This window comes from Gambusia affinis, linkage group LG03 (assembly GCF_019740435.1).
Source record: "Gambusia affinis linkage group LG03, SWU_Gaff_1.0, whole genome shotgun sequence".
Classification (NCBI taxonomy): Eukaryota; Metazoa; Chordata; class Actinopteri; order Cyprinodontiformes; family Poeciliidae; genus Gambusia; species Gambusia affinis.
The window spans coordinates 18,943,142-18,965,416 of record NC_057870.1 but is presented as its reverse complement, the minus strand read 5'-3'; the positions used below and the strand labels follow the sequence as shown (position 1 = coordinate 18,965,416).

The 22,275-nt window shown below is 36.6% G+C and overlaps 1 long non-coding RNA gene across 1 annotated transcript; it reads left to right on the top strand.

The window, feature by feature from the left end:
* Positions 1-3,340: 3,340 nt before the first annotated feature.
* Positions 3,341-17,715, top strand: LOC122827688. The gene is made up of 4 exons (XR_006370101.1): positions 3,341-3,777; positions 7,978-8,114; positions 8,778-8,850; positions 17,142-17,715. It is a non-coding gene; the product is annotated as an uncharacterized LOC122827688 (long non-coding RNA).
* Positions 17,716-22,275: the final 4,560 nt, after the last annotated feature.

Below are 22,275 nucleotides of genomic sequence, written 5' to 3'. Positions count from 1 at the left end.
CTTTTAAAAGTCGGATGCCTTTAATACAGTGATTTCTGAGGTGGAGAGGGGAATTGGGTTCAGTTCAAAATGTTATTAAGTTTAGAATCACATTTACAACTTTGCAGGGATTAACTATGCTCATTTATTTAGCGTTGTTAGCATTCACATATATGTTGTAAAATGTGTATTTTGGAGCATTAAGTGCATATTGTATTAATTGTGCATACATTTATGTGGCTATATAAATACACATCTGTATGTTTATTAAAGTGTATGCAAGCATGTGTGCAGAACTAATTATTTCCCTAATCCTGGGTCTATCTACTGGTCACTGAGGTGGGAACAGCACCTGGCCAACCAAAACCTCTTTATTTCCACTGCCACTGGAACTCATTCCAGGGGATGGAGATTTATTAGGGCTCTCTTATCTCTGCTGTCCAGTCAAAAATCAAAAAACTGAACCTGTGTTTCCCACCTTATAAAATCCGTCAAAGTGAAATTGCATTAAAGGCTGAAAGTTGACAATGAATATGATTGACTTTGTTTAATATTGGTAATATGTCTAATATTAAAGGATAACTATAAATCTCAATATTCCACTGCAGTTAAAATGTAGGGCATAGCAAATTATTGCAAACATTTGAACTGAAAACAAAGCTATTCATGGTTCTCAAAATACTTTACTAATAAAAAGAAAAGTACAATCTGACTCCAGATAAGTGAAAGATAATCATAAATGTAACATGTTAGTGTTTTCTTTCAGCAAAAAGAAATCCCAACATAAATAATTATTTTTATTTTAGGTGTTGCAGCTACTCTATGTAAAATCAGTTAGTGATTTTACATAGCGCTGTGATTTTACAAAGCGCTGTACTGCTGCAGCTGGGCTCAGATCTGCATGCCAGTGGCATGCTATGATTTGTAATGACGAGATTAAGAATTTCTTTCAAAATTTCATCTTATTGGCTGAAACCAGTAACAAAAGTGTGTGGATAGCTAATACAGCCCAGTGTGTTAATTAGCTGTGAGAGTCCTTCACTCCTTGCAACAGCCCACATGTATTATCTAAACAAGTCAAATTCAAACACAGAGTTTAACATTTGTGACCTCTGAAACTGCTATTTAAATCATAGGATGGCTTCTTCATGATTTTAAGCAGTATATTTTGCAAAAAAAAACAACTAAAGCATTATTTTCTCATAAATTTGTGGCTTATATCTTTTTTCAGCATTACTTTAAAAGAAGACTGAAGAATCCTAGTGACTAGACACTTTGTAATCTCATTTCTTTTTCATTGACGGTCAGGTTAGGTTAACCTTGGGACTGGCAGGTAGTAATCCAATGTCATCGGATTTGAAATGTATTCAGACAAAGCAGGATGTTTTACAAAAAGATTTTCCTTTCCGCATCTCTGTATTTTGCATTTATATTTGATGATTTGAAGTTTTAAAACAAACTTGTGCTGGTACAATTATTCTTAGACAATCATTTTAAGACTATAGCATAAATTGTTATCTTCAGCTAAAATACTGAGTTAGCTATTGACATGACTTTTGCAGATGTCTGCAGGAAATGACAAAATGTTCAAATGGAAAGGAAATTGAGGGAAAGATTGGAGAGGGGGAAAAATTAAACACTGAACCGGCATGTTTCCATTTTAACTAAGCAGTGAGAGTGCCTTTCCCACAACCATGCATCAAGCCAGTTAAGAGGTTAGGCCAGGCAAGTCATTACTGTCAGAGCTAATGTAGAGAGATGAGGAGAGAGACCGAGGAGGTAAGCACTCACTAATGAATGAACACACTGTTAAGTTCAACAATTACAAGCCCATGTAAATGTAAGGATCACACACTATTACAAGCCCATGGTTGCTGAGCATCCGATCCCAAACTGCACTTGCAAAGACAGAAAAATTCAAAGCAGGTACTTGAGACTTTTAAGTATTTGTTTTACGTAACAAATTAAATAAGACTTTCCTCCCTCCCCCCTTAAAGTAGATGCTGCAAGTAGAAAGTGTATTTTGACAGAAAAGTCTCACTAGAAGTTTGGTGACCTATCTTTTAGTTGTAGAGTAAAAGATAGGTTACCTATCTTGAGTAAATGTAGTCATTCTGTCGTTTGCAGTCTCTGGGAGACAGATTTAGCTAAGCATAGAGGAATCCTCCAAAAAGTAAATATATTTTCAATCAGCCTTGATGACCTTCTCTCTCTTTAAGCATTTCCACAGGATGATGCTGCCGTCACAATCTTTCACAAAGAGGATGATGTCTTCAGGGTGATGCATTTTTTTAAAATCTGTTAATACTGTGACATATTTTAAACTGCTGTGAACTAAAACTCTTAGAATTTAAAAACTGACTTTCATCCACAGGAGTTTGTTCTCTGAGTAAAAATGAAATCACACCCTTTGGCTAAATAAAGTTAGGTCTCATAAACTATTGGAGCAATAATTGAAAGAAACATTAGCCATAGATCATTCTCTGGATTATGAATTGTATATTGGATTTAAAAGATTTGCTTTCATTTATTGTCTAGACATGCTGGATTCATTATCTACTCTATTATTACCTGGCAAACAAATGGCCAAACTCTTATCTTAAAATAACACTGCAGCTTGATAGTGCGGCCAGATTTTGATTAGAACATATTTATATTGCATGTCTAATGTTTCAGGAAATAGTTTTCGATATTTGCATCAGAGAGGGGGCTAATTAGCGATAATTATGAAAGTAGGACAGAAAGTCGGTTGCTTGTCCAAAATAAGTATATATGCACACAATGTATCTCTTTTTGTTTTTAATAAGTTGTTAAAGTTCCATTGCTCTTGTTAGTGCAAACTTTACACAAAAGTATGAATTTCTTGATGCAGATACAAGTTTCAAACCAGTTTAAAAATATAAAATTAAGTTTTTTTTTATTAACTAGACAAACACTATATATACAATACAGGTGCAAAACGTTCTGCATTTAATCACCGTTTCTCAAATGTCTCTGCAAAGACTTAATGACTTTTCTGAAATGCATGCAGATGATCTGCGCTGATAATCCACTCAAATTGACGTACAAGGATAAAACTCAGAGTACACTTATCCAAGTCTTGTAGTCCTGTAAGGTAGGTAGAGTTGGGTTTTTGTCTGAACTCGAACGCTCAAAGTGAATTTGGAGCAACTTTCATCCTTTTTTTCTTCTTTGTCAATGCACCACAGAGCGCAATCTCCCAGGCTTTTTCCACGACCTTTTAGGCTGATTTTAATTCTCTGAACTACAAAGCCCCACAGTAGGGGTTTAAATCTCCACAATGCATTACAAAAGGTAAACTGCCAGTCATCCTGCCTGGGAGGATCAGAAAACCCAATTGCATGACTCTGGCAGTATTACGTCCACCAAACTCATTTGGTGGGCTAACATAAGAGGAGACCACACCAAGATTGCCTCACTTGTAACAAACTGAGACTCAATTTATTGATTATACAGTCCAAAATAATCAATAAATTATCAGAAATAAAATCTGAAAAGGAATATCTGAAGATAATATCTAAAATAAGAAACTGAAGCCAGGTTAATTAAAAACTCGTGACTAACCAAAGTAAACCATACAATACAATCCAAACCAAGTGAGGATCTTAGGAGGGAGAAAGAGAATGCTGCATGTGTGGCAGCAGGCAGCAATCAAGCCAACCCAACCACAAACACCTGCAGAAGATCTCACTCCAAAGCCTTGGGGGAAAAGCAGCAGAGAGAAACTGGAGGCCTTACCAGGCAGAAATTCAATCCAACCTCATTGACATAAAACAGGTAAGAGCATGATAATCAGTCTTACAATTCTGTATGGTCCAAAATCTACAAGTTCCAAAGGCAGAGGTTATAGATGGAAAGGGGTAAGCAAGCTAGCAAACAACAGCTACACAGACACTTAGGTGACTAAAAAGAAATGTGTTTGACAAAGGTATCTGGATTTATGACTCAAGATTTTCAGTTCATTTATTTTTGTTATGTAAAAGTAAAAATTAAATGTTGTAACTTTTACAACACCATTTTAAAAATCATTTAAATGAAATCAGGGACAGAATGGGGTGAAGTGCAAAATGGCTAACTGCTCTCTAAAACTGACTGTTCTTAAAAGTTGTTTAGACACGGTTAGTAAAGAATTTGTTCTGTTCAGTGACTAATCATAATAACAGTAATACATTTTATTCATATACCACCTTCTATCCATGCCCTGCATTGACCAACGTGCTATAGAAGATAAAACAAATACACTGCACAATAAAACAGGGCTACTTAAAAAGACAACCACAGTCCAAAAGAGTAAAAAGTAATATAAAAATAGTAAAAATTAAATATCAAATCCCTTTTAAGTAAATATGTCTTAAGTCTGCCTTTGAACAGAACCAGGTCAGAGATGGCACACAACTTGTAGGGAGATTATTGTGTTACATGCTGTTGGGCCTGCAACAGAGAAAGACTGTTACCCTCATTGTTTGCACTTTGAGCAAGGTACCTCCAGCAAATACTGACCAGCAAACAGTAAAGTCCTACTGGGCGGGTGGATTTTCAAAAGTTCAGAAATTGTATATTTCTTGTGAACCCTTCCTCCTCCTGCTGCTGTTTCGGTTCAGGACTAAAATGATCTAAAGGAAAATCAGGTTCAGAAGCTATTATTAAGCTTACCACATCTGATGGAATAGCAACAACATTATTTGAAAGAATGCCATAAATCTTCTCTTTAATAGAAGCAGTTTTATTTGAAAAGAAGCTCATGAAGTCATCACTGCTGATGGTAAAAAAAAAAATACTTGACCCAAGAGACATATAACTCTTTGTCGTGCTGGCTTTGGAGATCAAGAGAAGTCTGGGGATGTTCTCAAGATATAGCTGAATTTCTTAAGGTTATTAGTCAGCTTAATGATTAAGTTAAATTTCCAAGTTGATTGAGAAAATTTTCTTCCTGGCTTATGTTAATTAGGCTTTACCAGAAGGGTAAAGCCTAATTACCCTTCTGGTAAAGGGTAATTTACCAGAAGGGTAATTGTTCAATCTCTATGTTGTGACACCCTGGTCTAAGTCACCGTGATGATGACAATATCAGCTGAACATTTTGCAGCTGGGATAGTTTATGTTTGCACATCATACTAGATGAAAGGTGAAAATACCTAAATATGTAAAATCTTCAGGAGTGTATGAATATAGTATTACAGTGTTAATTCCCTGAGCAGTCCACAGTTTTTTTTTTTTTTGTTTGTTTTTTTTTCCCCTCCTACTTTGGTCTTTATCCAGACAATGTTGCAGGTAAGGCTTGTAAAATTGACGATGCAATAAAACGCCACACAAAAATTAATTCCTGCTTTGATGTATGGCAGTGCAGCATTCTGATTACCCAATACAAAACAACTCTCAAGATGAACACATTTATTTATTTAAATAAGAGCAGCAAACAGTTTAATTCCAGTTAAGCCAACCGAAAATCTCCGGAATACATATTCATGGCGCATGTTAACCCTTACAAGACAATGCTTTTAAATGAAAAAGATGCAGGGTAATTCTTTTCAAACAAACAGAACAAACCCACATGGTTTAATCAGTCCCAGCGGTCCTGCTCAAGCTCGTTTAACTTCAGGGGGCCTCACTTACTCAGCTTCGTCACCGTTGGGAAGGATTTTAGCAGTAGACCATGGACCACCAACACAGACAACCGCTCTCCTGGCAGGCTCAGCTGTCCACCAATCAGGGCTGTTTACCACTGCCTTGCATCATGATGTCATTCTGACTCCCCATGCCAAACTAATAACCACCATGCAGACCATGGAATGTGCATTTGTGTCTGTGTGTGAAGAATTCCACATGTCAGACTAAAGTGCTGTTCCTAATGTGACCACAGCTGAAATGAGGCAAGGTGAAACACACTCTGTGCAGCAAAAGGTCAGCCGGCAATGAAGGGCTTCCTTTTGCCTTTAGTCCATCTTTGCCTGTTTTATAAAATCAGCAGTCTCTTATCAGAGTTGTGAAAGTAATCAGGTTGCAGGAACATAGGAGAGGAGAGAACTGAAGACTGACAGTGAGCAGGCGGACTAAGATTAAAGTAAAACAAAAGACTACAGCTTTTTTCATATCCAATCTTTTTTTTAAAAAAAAGTTATGCTAATTATGTTTCTCCCTTGAATGATACCTATATTTGATTCAAGAAATAATACTTTTAAAAAGTAATACATTATTAAATTCCTGCATATAATAATAATAAAGCTTGCCACAAAGACTGCATTGACCTCCTGCATAGAATCCCTAAAACTGAAATGTTCCTGTTATTTTTTTTTTTAAACTTACTTTCACTTTTAAATCAATACTTGATTCTCATCAAATTTCTAATATTTTACCTGAGAAGCAAGGGTCAGCTGCAATTAGCAATGAATGAGATGACATGAAACGAAACCCACTCTGTTTCTTTTATGCATGTCAGAATTGTTAGGTACACACAGAGATTTAAGACTTTTCAAAATGAAAGTATGACTTTTACAATCTTTGTTTATTCTTTCTAAAATAGTTTGTCTTAAACATGCAGTCGTTCCTAGAAAGTTATTTATTAATTTTAAGAAGAAGTACAGAAAGCATTCCAGTAACAGAGGCAGGCATGTTTGTGGTAAGCCAATCACGGAACAAGCAAAGTTTGTGCTTGAAGCATCTGACATGATTAGATACTATAGTTAAGTTAGGTGAGCCTGGAGCACTGGAAATACAGGTATTGAATTAGCAAGAAACCTGCAGAATCTGAGATGTCAGCAAATTGGTGGCTACATTGACCAGAGAGGTCAGCATTTCTGTCACATGTGCATCTCCATCGGCTGCCACTGGTGACCACTGCTCCATTATTTGCCATCATAATTTTCAAATAGTTGTATCTAAAAAATGTAAACATCTCGATGTTATTAAGTTAAAATTTCTAAGAAATCTAACAAAATGTTTGCCAAACATGAAATCATTTTAAAAGAGTTAAAATATGTCTTATGAGGGAAACTCAATAATCTTGGGGAGAAAAGAACTGCCCCTGTTCACAACTCAGAACCAATGTGTCATACATATTAAAAAAAGCATTCAAGGTGTTTGACATCAATTAATGATGTACAAACATCTTTAATTTTACACACAAAAAAAAACCTGCTGTCTATAAAACAGTAGGATTTAACTGTCTATAAAAGTTGAAGAAAAAACTTTTGGTGTAGCTCTGTAGTTTGGTAACACTTAAAATGGTTTTCTGTTAATATGTAAACCAGAGTGGGCTATTAAGGACTTTTCAAAAACCATACATCATTATCCTTAAACACAACAAAACTGTAACAAGAACAATTTTAAAGTTTAAGTGACAGTAAAACAGAATTAGTCCAAAAATAATTCACTGGCTCATATCTGGCAGAAGCAGAGGCAAGGGGGGGAAGAGTGGAATGAGATAGCCCAGTTGGTGCTCCATCCATCATCTGTTTAGATAGTGTGCCAGCTTGAAAACTGGGAACATACACTGATTAATATTCTTTGTAGGGTAGAGGGGCTCATAGTGATGTTGGATGAATTAGCCAGCTTTCCCTCTGAGATTCTCAGATTTAGCATGCTACCAAGCAGCTGAGCCAGTTTTAAATACCTCAAAATCTGGATTGCTCTGCAGAGGTCCTTCACTGCATTGGACTGTAAAAGTGCAGAAGTCTTTTTGTTCGTATTTGCTGTCTAAACATGCATGATGAGGTTAATGACTTGTCGCCTTGAGCGCTGGAAATACAGGTCTTGAATTTGCAAGAAACCTGCAGAATCTGAGATGTCAGCAGATTGGTGGCTACATTGACCAAAGGGGTCAGCATTTCTGTCACATGTGCATCTCCAACGGCTGCCACGGGTGACCACTGCTCAGCAGAAATGTCATTCTCTCTCCCTCTCTGAAAATGGCTCCGCATGCTGTCTCACTGTACTCCCTGTAACACCTCACAAAAATTTCTTCATTTCTCTCTGTTTCAGTTTTCTCTTGTGAAAACACACACACACTCGCACAGTGTCAAACATTGGGGTCCAAAATCCTACCCATGCAGTGCAGCAAGGCAGCAACCCGCCAAGCAGTGATGGAAGACCTTGGGTGTTAGCCTTGGCGTCAGCAGGTAAAATATGTTTGCCTTGGAACATGAACTTGTAATATTGTGACACCCAGGTGCTCACAGCAGGTCAAAATGTCTCATGCATTTCACAATTGTGTAAACATGCCTTTCAAGGGGATTTTTAGACACCTGTGCTGAGTTGCACGGTAGGAACTTTGAGTGGTTGACCTTTTCGGCCAAATTATTTAAAAAATAAACAAGTGAACCAAAATGCGTAGAAACTGTACAGGGACATGGTGTAATTTTAGTGAAAACAGAAAAAATCATTCATTGCACAATGAAGTGATTAATGACACATCCATCTTTTTACATGGCAATAAATGTAAGCAGGGTTGTACCACAAAAGAGAAAATTGAAAGTAGCAGATAATGCTGACAGAGATCCAACTGTTGTTGAAAACAAGTTGACGTGTGTTTTAGAGGTTCCTCTACTTCATCACACCTTCTAAGTGTTGAAGTTGGACTGTTACCTGTTGTAATGACTCACCTTGCTAAATACACTGGTATTAAGCAAGGTGAATGCGACAGGAGATGTCATGTTCAAATACATGGATAGAATAGACAATTGCCACATTAAAAGGAATCTATATCATTTTTTCCAAATTTTCTTTTTCAGAGATCTTGAGGCATATAATGGCTATTTTTGTTTTCATGTTTTTATTTTTAGGAGAAATGTGGCCTAGGAGCAGTATCTCGGGGACCACCGCCCTAGGAACTTAAAAGTGCACCTGTAATTTGTGGTAAGTGATTACATGTGACAGAAAAACTGTTACTCAGAAGGCTAAAGTTCTGGAAAGAGTTTCAATTAGACATTACAATTTCTTCTCTAGTTCTGAACAGCGCTAGTTTTGCCTATAGCTGTTAATTTTTTTTCCAAGCAATTGATTCACCAGAAGTCTCCACATTGGCTAGCAGTGCAGTGGTTCAGTAATACTTAGTAGCAGAGAATGGAAGCAGCTAAAATGTCCTAAAAAATGGTCAAAGGACAGAACTTCTGTATCACAAAATATGGTTGTGATGGTACAAAATGTAAAATCTTCAAGAAAGAGGGTTATATGTAAATGTAACTAAGCAAAGTTGTAATGGTAATGGTAAAGGTTTGGTCATCATATGTCCTGTCTTATGCCTTATACATAATGAATTTATTAACATTAGGAAAGCTTTTCTTTTTTCATAGATTCTTATTTAGTACTAATAATTAATGGTGGTAAACATGATAAAAGGTAAATGAAAACAAACTATTCTTAATGTATATTTCGATATGCATTTCTGATAGGACTTGCACTTTTTTATTGTATATAAAAAAGTACAATGTTTTTTTTTTTTTGTCTTAATGTTTCAGAAGCCTTATGATCCCTTGTGATATCTATCCTGTCTGTGATGTGCTGAACTTTCTTTTTTGCTGGTGTTTAAGCATCTGCTAATTATATCTATTTTCATGCTCTGTCTACCTATAATGTGTCACAGTGGTGAATAATTACCCATGACCAAAACTGTAATTCAGAAAGCTAAAATTCTGGTAAGAATATCAACTATTCATTGGAATTTTCTTCTCTAGATCTTACATACTTCAACATATGATAGAATCAAACTGACAACCCTTCACTTTCTTCTTCATAAAGAAGAAGAGTAATCTTTCTTTGCAAAGATTCTGAGAATCAAAAACATAATCCCAGTTTAAATTATAGTAAAAAAAAAAAGATTTCTTTCCTAAAAGACTGACTGCTACGATTTTTTTGTCAAAGCATGGCATGAACTATATTGTGTCCTCATCATTCATCCTTGGGTTGTTACATTCCTTGAAACCAACATTCCCATTGTTTCTTAAACCTGGGGCATACAAGTTTTCAATAAAGAGACTTTAATTGTTGGGTGAGGAGAAATCTGCCTCTTTCACCTTTTCAATTTTTATGAACCTCACTCATTTTTCTTGCATCACAAGAACTTTGAAGAAAATAAGAGTGCTCAGTCCACAATTCTACTGTGCTTTGGTGAAAATATATTTTTTTTATTTAGAGTAAAAGTCACTTGCTCTCTGTGGTGTGAGATAACGCTTCATTATTTATAAGAAAATCCTTTTCTCTTTCAGAGGATGTGGATTCAAAAACTTTTATCTTAAAAGATAAAATATAATCAAGAAATGCATATGCTTTTTAGACAATGGAAAGGCTGACAGTGATTTATTTATGTTTCATAGTTTCACAATGTCAGTTTATTTTTGGGCTCTAAATATGGTAATATTCACTCACTGGAAATTAAAGTGTATAGTACGTACTAACTCATTCTCTGACACTTCTAAAAGCTTTCAGCTCTCAGGTCCCATTCATATTAAATACTGTTCAAGATTGATAGGGATATTACAAGTTCCATGACAAGCTTTTAGCAGTCATTTGAACTCCCCCTAATTGTTTTGGTTGTCAGCTTTCCACCCATGTTGCAAATGCAGCTCACCATGTTGCAAGCATCGCCCAAGAACATGCAAGAAAGCTCGCGAGGACTGTAAAACTATGCCATCTCTTCTAAAAGCTCTGAATCTCGCTTCTTTATCTGTGCTTTACAAACAGACTCCTTTAGCTGCAGTGAAATAGTTTCCAGCTTCACATTTATTTCATTTTTGATATCTGTATAATATTTATTGCCTGCTACTGGAAAGGGTCAGGAATGGCAGATATCACAACATGGTATCTTGGGGTAGAAAATTGCTGATGACAAAAGTCTGGTTGCACTGCAGTAAAGAGTCTTGTGTGCAAAAGGTAATGCTATTTTTCTCTGTCTGACTTATTTTTAAAGCTTGGATTAGAAGGGTAACATTACAGTTTCCTAACAAACAAGGTTCTAAAATTCCCCATGACTTCACAAAACAACATTCAGCCATTTTTCTTGGTAGAATCTTCTGAGCAAGACATTTGACTTTCTGAAACATAGCACTGACATAGAGGTGCTAAAAGCTGTTAAATCATCGATATATGAGCAAACACTATGTGAGACAGCCTAACACAACATGATGCAAAGTGAGCCTTCCGACAAGTTATATGCTGAGGTGACTAACATATTTTTTATAAAAGAAAATTTGAGCTGCAACAATGAAAGAGCATTATGTTGAACAGGAAAGTAAAAGTTAATTAAAGACTGTTAAGTTTTTTTTTCTTCAATAAAACCAGAGACCAACAGGCTCTGATAACTGTGTTATTACTGCAAGATGTAAGATTTGACTAAACCTTGATGACAAAGCCTCAGAGGATCCGGGCACATCCCCTCGAGTTTATTTGTTCCAGAAGCTTTAGATTGAAAGAGGAAGCAAGGCATCTCCTGCTGTGGGGGGTGTGTTGAGGAAGTGAGCGTATCTTATGAAGACGAGACTGAAGCATTGCTTTCCTCTCCATGTTTGTCTCCTTCCCCCGCAGCTGTTTGTCTTCCTTATTGTCTCTCCACCTGCTGGTACTGTGCACATTTGGCCAGCCTGTTAGCCTGTTACTTTTCTTCTTGGTCTGACTTTTTGTTACTTGTTTCTGTCTTTTGCAAGAAGAAAAACGGTATGGTCATAGGCATAAATAAGCTACAATTTAAAGAAGGGAAAATCAATAGTTGGACATTAGGCTTTTCATATGGACTATTACAAGGCCACCCTCTCTGAACTGCCCTGAGAAAATAGACATACTGCTGATTCATGGAGTGCCATGCTCTGTATGTGTTAATGTATGTGTGATAATTTCAGAGAGTCTATCCTTCATGAACTATACATCTGTTGGAACATCATCAGCCTTTATAGCAATCGTAAAAGCCTTAAAAGCCAGAGAAAGAGTTAACTAACCAGAAATACTCACTTTAGATGCAAATTCTGACCTGCAGTTTTCAGTCTTTCACAAATGCAGCGTCCCCTACATAGCTTCTGGAAACGTGGCTATCTTTCAACAATGTATTTTTCCCCAGCTCTTTTCCATAAAGTTTTGATTGCCAAAACGTTGCAGATTTGTAAGTTGGCATAATATCAGGAAAACAATATTTGATGGTGAAACACGACTGCTGAAACCTGCAAAAAGGATATTGATTATAGTTAACTCTCATTTTCCCAGTCATCAGTCTGTGAGCTTTAGCATTTCAGCAACTGCACATATACATCAGGTGGATGGCGTAAGGGAGGGAATCCATAGTGCCACTCGGGGACCATTTGTTGCTCTTGGGCTACAATTCAAGAATGATACAAATTTGTATCATCCAGCACAGGTGCTTGATCCAGATGGAAACCTTTTATTTGTAATCAGGGTAAAATTATTTTTGACAGTTTTTTTTTTACAATGGAAAATAAGAACAATAAATATAATTTGTCTTTTTTGTAATAAGTAGAGCCATGTTTATCCAGAGACCTTTTACTGAAAAGCTGACTTCGCTGCACCCAAGTCAGCTTTTCATTGATTTATTAAACACAGCTAACTAGAGCATGTGTTTTGAAAGAAGTCCTGTATTTATAACTGAGAATAAATTTGTTCAATTGAGCCCAAAAAAATTTGAAATGAAATGTCTTTATTTTAATACAGGAAAGTAAAAGCATAAAAAAAAATCTTTTTTAGGTTTTGGATCGACAATGAATAAGATCCCTTTCTTGCAAAAAAAAGTACTTTTTTTATTTATTTTTTTTATTTTTTTGCTTGATTTTATTTATTTTTTTTATTCATTTCTTAATTTCATGGTCTGCCAGTACTTTTAACTTGACCGTATGGGTCATGTGATAATAAGATTAGTCATCATATGGCCTCTGTGATATTCTCGTATTCTGATAGGTGCTGAAGGTCTCGTGCATAATAAATTCAAAATGGACTGTGCTTTGTTGTTTTTTAAAAAAATTATTTTTTAGAAAGTAAAATTATAAAAGATGAATGAATAAAAATGATCCATATGACATATTTTGATAGGACCTTCTCCCATGTATAACCACTGCAGGCTGTTAATGGAACATTTTTTTGTCTTTATTCTTCTGAGTTTCAGAAGGCTCATTATTCCTTGTAAAATCTAATCTATCTGTTAAAAGGCTGTTAAAAGATCAAAAATGACAAGCAGGCATTGCTTCTTGATTCACTGGATCATCATCCAGCCATTCCATTTTCTGATTCATTGATAAATTTGATGGTATCATATCCAGTAATAGGCCCAAATCATTTGCAGGCTTTTTCTGTAATGTAAGAATTATTGTCTTCATGGGACAATTTACTCGCCTTGTAACGGGGTAATTTATAAGCAAAGATTCAAAAGTCACACCCAAAAAATGTCTGTCTTTAGACATGGATCATCGGTTGTGCTTCACATTTCGTCAAGGGCATTAGGAAAGGATGCAATCACAGAGGCAGGAAATTCATTCTGAAATGAGTTATAACCTGCAGTGCACTATAAATCATACCCTCTTAACTCTGCACTCCTGGTTTTCCACATACACACCCAAGCGATTCAGCAGACATGAGTGCGTGAGCAAGCTTAAGGGTGGTCGGGTGCATGGAAGCAATACTGTTCGCATTTGTGCACAAGGTCTTTCTACTATTGTTTGTCAAAAGTGCATAATGGTGGGTCAGAGCAAAGATTATAGCAAACTTTTTCACAGATTAAAGTAATTAACATGCCATACCTCAGTTTTCCATTGCCTTCTGCAGACTATTTGAAACTGCTGCAAGAAAGTCAATTTTAGTCAAACCACTAAAAGACTGATCAGTATTTAGAGCCAAAAACACATCTGCATCGCCACTCATCTGAAGTACATGCTGAATGGCTTTTTGGAAAAAGTTCTTTCATTAAATCAATTTTTTTCATTACATCAAGAAAAAAATGCTTCTGCCGCACCATATCTCCCATTTCCTCCTCTGTCTGCCTAATGTTGGCTGTGTACAGAGTATTTTGTGGCATTTTTTTGGTAATGATGGAGAATTTTGCAACATCTATTTATGATGGTGGTTACTGTAATTGTTTTTCTCCACTCGTATCGTGATCATTATTATCACTCCTCTGTCATTTATACCAACTATGAATATAAATAAGATTGCTACACTCTGGACCTAATTGGAAAACCATCCTTGTGGCCGAGACTGAAGAATCGTTTACAGGGGCTGGAGGTGGTGTTGATGAATGGGGGTAAAAATGATGTCGGCAGTTGTGCTGAAGTTTAGAATTTTTACATGAGTGTTATTTTTCGTGCAACAGTGAAATGCAGCCCCATTTAAGTAATCCAATAAAAATGAAATAGTAAAACTTCAGTTTTTTTCAATGTGTGAAAGGTGGCCTATTGAGACAAATTTATTCAGGCTCATTGACGGAGCAGATGTCTGAGAACTGAGACTCACTGTGTATGAATTTGTTGTGTAATGTTGCCAGGCTTTAATTTTCTTTGTTGTAATCTAAGTATTTCTGCTTGTGCTATTTCTTTTAAAAGATTTCTGGGTCAGAACATGATTTTACGGTATTCTTTTTACATTAGGCATTAATATCACAACGTCTGGGATTTTAGTTCTTACCAGAAGAGACGGCTTATTAACTGACTGGCCAGTAATTTAAAAACATTCATTTTCTGTATGGTTCAGATACATTTACACTCTAAAGTTGAGTGAGTTGAAACCCACAACAACATATACTGGCTTTTACCATATACTGGTTAGCAAAATAATCCAAATTGACCTGATTTTAGTGCTACTGTTTTAAAATTTTGCTTAATATGCAGAGTAATCAAGTTGTTTGTGCAGTAAGAGGTCTTTCCTTGGCTTTTTTTTTTTTTCTTTCTTTCTGTAACTTCAGATTTGTAAAATATATATATATATATATTTTGAACCCAAAAATAGAAAGTAAATTTAGGTTCAGAAATGACACATAATGCATGTTTTAATGAAGACCTTATGCAAAGCCCATTATTTGTCTTTATTAACATTTTTGTCCTTATTTCACTAACTATTCCATACAAAATGGCCCTGCTGAGAAGTTAGATCTTACTTTACAGTTTGATTTCTGAAATTCCATGCGTCATAAACCCTACAATTTATATGCAATTTGTCATAATGAAAGATTATTTATGTGAGCTCTGATCTCAAACAGATGGTATGCTCGAGAAAAATGGTGTGCAATTTGTAGCAAATTGGTACATCCTTTCAAAACCACTAATGTGTTTTTTAAACTTCATGCGACTGATATAACACTTCAACTATGTTAGAATTTGAGCTCAGTTCTTATTTTGACCCTAAGGGGTCACTTATACTTTACAGCACCAAATACATATCTGTCTTGGAGCTTAAAATGAACTTTAAATGGAAACTAGGTGGCCACAAAAGCCATGGAAAGTTCTTGTCTGCAAGTGTAATTGATGTACACTTGCAGCAAAGATTTTTCAACACCCATTGAAATTGAGGCTGAATAATTTTATGGAAATAGTTGCTTTAAATTGTGGCAAAATTTATGTGAGCTTGCAATAAACTAACTACCGGTACACAAGACCATTTTAAAGAGTTAAATAGAACTGTTACAAGGATTTTACTCAAATTCCATATTGAATCTCAGTTTCAACGACTACTGCATTCTCAATATTATTCAAGGCTTTGAACAGAACTCTTCATATAATATTCATATTGTTCTCCCTGCTACAGTGTCAGAAGCTTTGTTACAATGAATCACATTAGCAGCACGTAACAGCAAACTGATGTTGTACTAAAAAACTACAAGAAATGTTCATCTTTGAGAGATGGACTAATTTTAAGAGTGAGGTTTAAAAAGGGTTGTTTTCTGTTTAATTTATAGAGATCACGCGTAATATTAGTTGTGCTGAGCTATTTAAGCTGTTCTTTTTGTTTATTGGAAACGTCTGCAAGTTTTTGCAACAAACCAAATTTGCAGTGGAGGTTGACAAACCTCAGATGCAACTGCACATCCAAGGGCAAATACACTTATATTCTCAAACCTATGTCTGTGTCCTTATAAAGTAAAGATGGATATAAAAGGGCATAGTACAATCATTGTTTTAACAACTTGACACACAACACACATAATCAACAATAGCAACATCCAGGCTTCATATAAATCTATAATCACATGCACCACTGTGTTTTATGAGTCATATCCAGGTCCAGTGTGCTGCAAAGCAAGCACCTTTATTTCCCCGGGAACAAAATATTCTGGGTTTCATTTGGACTTTAACGAGGCACGACAACAAATTACATTTTATTACAGAAACAGAACCCAGACATCTTTGGAAAATTTAGCCTAGTGAGCCTTTTTGTTTTTGCCAGCGGGCACTGGATGCGAGATGAATGCCGTGATCACAAATGCTGTTAAAGCAAGAAAGCTAATTACTGATATTCATGGTCCTCAATTTACAAGGCTTAACGGGGTCATTGTAGAAGATGGGAGCTGCAGAAGCAGACGTGCCCGGGCTTCCCACCGAGCCTGAAGCATATGTGTTATTAATATGATCATTATTTGTAGTCGGGAGTAGTTTTTTGCTGTTTGTTCTCTTTAAAGCACTTTTTAATGGAGCACATAAGGAAAAGTAGTCTTACACTGTAGATTCACATTCCCTTTCCACTGCATATTTCATTTGTTGAGAAATGAACTGTACCAATTAATGTCCAGTGACATAAATTGTAGTTTTTCTAGCCAATATAGCTCGATAGAAAGATTAACTACTAATTAACTTAATAGCTGTGTTGATGGAAACACATTGACTGTCATTATCCCACACTTGGGACATATCAATGACACAGAGGACCATTTCATAGCAGCACTGTCGGGAGTTTAAATCTGCCCTCTGGCAACCTTCTGATAAAAACCCTTTGGTCTTAAAAACTCACACTGTTAGAGCTAATGTAAATTATACCAGTCACTGAGAGGACAGAAGGGCCTCAGCTGATTAGGTAAGGCAATAACTTGTACATATTTTTGTATTATCACATGAGCTAGAGGGAAACACAAATAGTGCATTCTTCAACTTGAATTCCCTGTCTCATAGTTCATATATCACCAAACTGTGGCATGTCAGACATCAATGGCTGTTTTTTTTTTTTTTTCCCAGATGGAAACTTCTTCTCAAGGAAGTGAGCAACTACGGTGGCTTGGCAGTAACACACCAGACATTAGAGTCCGGTCACGTCTTCATCCAAACCTCCACACAAAAGAAATGATCTTTCTTCCAGATGTAGAGCAACAATGAAAAGCCCAACACCAGATAAGGGTCAAAGAAAGGGAGGTCTCATTGATCAATTCCAGACTAGAAGTGGCTGCCTGGTCTGGGGAGCATCTCATTATCTGTGATGCAAAACAGCTGAAGACACAGCACACTCTCACCTTTAGGGTCAACGTGGTAAATGACCATGAAAGCCCCTGAAAACAGCTGATGTGCACATAGTCAATAGTGATATTATGCTTGACTAGTATGCAGGGCCTTGGAAAAATATTTACATTTTGTCACGTTCCAACCACAAACTTTGCTTCGTCACAGCTTCTGTGAGAACAAAAGGTACTTTAAAATAGGTAGTTAAAAAAAGAAATTTAAATGTTTTTGGGAATCAAAGTCTAAAGATTTTGGTAATGGCATTTGTACTCTTGCTCTGATAATTGTAAATAAAATTCAGGACAAATTTCTAAAATGGAATAAATGAATGTCTTTGTTAATCAAAGAGGAAGCCCACGGTAACTCTGAAGGAACTACAAACATCTACAGCTCAGATAGGAAAACTCTCGATGCCACATCTATTAGTCAAGCACGGCAATTTGATCTCCTTTGTCAATGCCTGGAACAAAGCCAGAATTGACAGAAAACGATAAAATATCCGAGTTTTCAGCAAATCATGAGCAGAGTTAAATGTATGAACAAGATGCTCTGGTCAGATGACACACAAGTTGAATGCTTTGGTTGTATTCAAAATGTTGTTTTTTTTGGAAAATCAATGCTGCTCATCTCAACAAACCATCTGACTCTGAAACACAGTGCCATTAAACACAGATGCAAATAGTTCAATTAGAGAGTTTGAGTATCTGCCTTTAGTTTGTTTTTTTTTCTCTTGAAAAACACAATAAATAGAAATCTGCACAGATACAAGTTGGATGCGATTTTTAAATGTAACATCCCTGAAAATGTTTGTATTGAGAAATTTGGATTTTGCATAAGCAAAACCCTAGATAAAAAGAAAACTTCTTGAAGGAAAACAGTATGCATCAGCTTTAGGTTTGTTAATAATTAGAGCCTGAAACATGTTCAGCTGTGGTCATTCACAGCTAGGCGTTTTAAAAATGGCTACTTAAGATTTTTTTCTTCAAATCTTTTAACATTTGGAATAATAGTACATTTGTTCAGGATGCCTTCTTATTAATTGTTGACATCCATTAAACAGATTCACCTATGGGAGCTGGATTGATCTAAAGTCATAAATATCAGTTTTGGGACAAACAAGTTGTAGCATGCTTTCTTATAAAACCAATTTAACTAGTTAAGCGCAGTTGGGAAAGAAATGAAGTCATATTTACTGAATTGTAAAGAGGCTTCTCAACAGAATAGCACTTAGTCCTGCCATATCAGCAACAAGATCACCGTCATATATGTTTCATGATATTGTGAACTCCATGGTCCTCTGACATGCTTGATAAGGAGATCAGAAGAGCAGCAAAATGGGTGATAGTCACTCTGCAAGAGCAGCAGAGGTCTAATGGCCTGGTGATAGAAACTTTTAAAAGGACAGCTGTTAATTATGCACCTCAGTCTGGCCTAATGGAAGAGTGTCGAGAAGCCTGTGTGCAAGACCAAGAAGGAAGCGCACCGCAAATTTGATCCTCACATTTCTGAAACATTTCAATCATCTCTGTCTGAACACAGCAGTTCTGTGAAAGAGTTGAAGGTGTTTAAATATAAGCATATTTGTATATAAGAATGGGCTGGTAAAGGTTCAGCCCTAAATCCAACTAGGAGTTTGTGATGAGACTTGAAGTCTTGAGTGTTTTTGAAAGGTAATAGGCAGATTGCAGTCTCTAGATATGCAAAGCTGGCAGAGTCATAGCCCTGAATCACTTGCAGCTGTAATTGCAGTGAAAGGTGATTATACAAAGTAGTCTATTGATTGAGGTGTGCTGTATACAAAGATGCTTATCTTTGCAGCATATAAAACTCCTATTGTAACACTAGGTGCAGTTTGTTTTCCTGCTGCCTATTCTGCTTTTCTTTTCAGCTTCCTGTAGCCTAAATGCTTTTGGTTGGTGGAATTATTGTCTTTTGTTGAATTGTTTCATGAATTGCTACAGTAATTGTTTCATTACTGTAGCATGGAAAAACTAAACAACACATAAATCCCAAGCATATGAACTAGATTTAAGACTTCTGGATTCCTGTTGTTAGAAGTCATGTGTGGGATAGATAATAAAATAAACAGACATTAAATTATAGAACCAAATTTACTTCCCGACTTTGGCTAATGACGCAAAATAGACCATCTAAAAAAAGAATAAAATAAAATTGAAAAAAAACCTTAAAATGTATGCAATAAATAGGTCTCATGAAACAGGAAAAGAGTCATTAGGACCACCTGTGGCGTCTCTTTTGTCTTGAGAAGCCGAATGGAACAAGGGGGGGAAGCAGAACGACTCAGAAAGGGAGGTCCTCTGAGTGTTAAAAACAAAAAACACTAATTCCTCTTGGTGGAGACAAAATGTGGTGGAACTACATTAGCACCTCCCTCCTTCATCTCCAGCAGGATTCACTGATCACCCATCCTCCTCCTCTTTAGATAAATTCTGATGTCAGTAAAAAGGCGCTCCTTTTAACTCAATCCGCCGTCCATGAGGGAATGTGAGCGCCGTTAGAGGTCAGCGCCACAAGCTGCCATTCCTGTCACCTCAAATGACAATGGATGACGCTAATAGCAGGAGGAACCATAAAGCTTTATCAGATTAGAAGCACAATGAAAGCATGACATATTACTACTGGCTAAAGACCACAGTGGGAAAAGTCAAAGATGGCATTTTGCTTGAGTTTTACTGCTGTTTTATTGCCTCCTCTTGTTTATCCTTCGGAGGCATTCTCTGGGATTCACTCTTCCCTGTCTTGTGTTTATTCCGTTGTTTTCCCATAGCTTTGTTTTGTAAGCACGATTGCTTTGAAATGAACATGCTGACGTGCTCTCCTATTGGTTTGCATTTTTCTTCCAGTGTGTAAGCTGCCATCCAGGGGAAAATAAATGGCAACCCCCCTCTCCAACAATCATGTGTGTTTGATAAAAATCTTCCTGGTCTCTCTTCATTTGTCGGCAGCCGCTAAGCAGCTCCAGCTCTGCCTTCAGCTGTCTTCCATTTTATCGTGCAGGCCATAATCAAAGCCAGATGGCCCTGGACACACACACAAGCACACGCCGTGGCGTTTCTTGCATGAAAGGAGCCCTGAGCAAAACAGATACCTACTCCCCCCACAAAGTCTATTCTGAAGAAAAAAAATAACAGGAAGTATTCGTCTCACATCGTCAGATGAGACCAAAATTAACCTTTTTGCCCTAAATGTGCTTTTTTTCTGAATACATCATTCCTGTAGTGAAACATGGTAGCAATATAATGGTGTTAGGATAGAGAGTGAGAAAGAGAAATTATAAACCATCCGTGTTCTTAAAGGGGCCCACTGGAGAAACACTAGAATCACTTTTTGCTAGAGATGCAAAAAGGCAGAAAAGCACAAGAGAAACCATTATTTTTACCTTCTGGTGCTTTCCCTCCCCCAGTCCATGCCACTGTTGGCAAAAAAAAAAAAAAAAAAAAAAAAAAAAACTACAAGTACACCTCTGGTCCACACATGCAGGCCTACAAATGAAAGTGCACACACTTTACACACAAGTAACTGAGAAAACCCTAATATGCTGTGGTCCGTCTGTTTTGCCTTCAGAAGCAGCTTTCTGAGAGCAACACTGCCATTGGGATCCTTTTGTATGTTTGTAAAACTTTGTGGACAACATAATTTTTAAACTTTACCAGCTGAGTCGGACTGTGACAGCAGAATTGTAATACAGTTCTGCAAAAACTGTTCAAAGAAAAGATGCAGCAATGTGCAGTTTTGTCCCTGTGTGAATTACCGGATTATTTACAAGAGGTCTGCCTGGGGTGTGGATGTAATTCTCTGAGAGTATGCAGCAGGTCATACATTACAAAATGAAGTTAAAATTACTGCAGTATGTAAGGACTGGGGAGGGGGAGAGTCTGAAGTGGAGGAAAAATATGTTTTCTATTTAAAATAATAGATGTTAGGTATTTTAGATTAAAGTAGTTAGTTGTGAATAGACTAGCTAAATTAACATGCCAGGCTTCAACTAGTGAAATGCTCACAGAGCTTAAGACAAATTTAGGTTAGACCATTTGCAACATCTCACTTTTCTTGTTTTAATTTTTTTTCTATCCTGTGTATTTTCTGGAAAGAATTTTCCAACCATTAAACATACCTTGCCTGCATGTTTTCACAAATTCAGAGACCCAAATAGGGATCGGTGAAAGCATCAGATTTTTATCTTTCCTTCTGGAGACGGGCCTACACAGTGCTGCAACGAGCCTCCACACATACTTGCGTTGATATGAACGACAGGCCCATTCAGACCCTGGAAGAACACAAACAGAAAACAGAACTTGAGAGGTTTTCAGGGTTATACCACGACTGCACAGAAGGTGTAACATGAGTAGCACAGTAGGTGTTTGGGAGCAGTGTTTTTGAGTCGCAGGTCACGTGTGCTATGGAAGAAGAGTCCAATTCATATTCACTGCAGCTCATTCAGCAAAGAAACCCACAAGCACTTTATATATGGGGTTTGTAGGAAAGAAAATATGTGCGTCAGATCATGTCACAAATATATTTTTAAGGCATGTACAGATTAGATTTTTACTGACTATTGCTGTCTGGGTCACGTTGAGGTCTGACCAGGGAATGCCTAGTTTCTTTCTAAACTCAAAGACGTGCAAAGTAATCTGTGCAAACTAGTAAAAAACTGTAACTAGATAATAAAGTCATAAAATGTGCAAACTTTGGCTAATGGTCCCTTACGTTTATCTAATTTCTGCTTTATTCAAAATACAATAAATCAATGGGATACTAAAACATATGAACTCATTTCTGATTTCACTTACATGTTTTTGATTTGTACATATGGTCTATTAGCAATTAGGAAATGTTACTAGTATTTTACCATTAA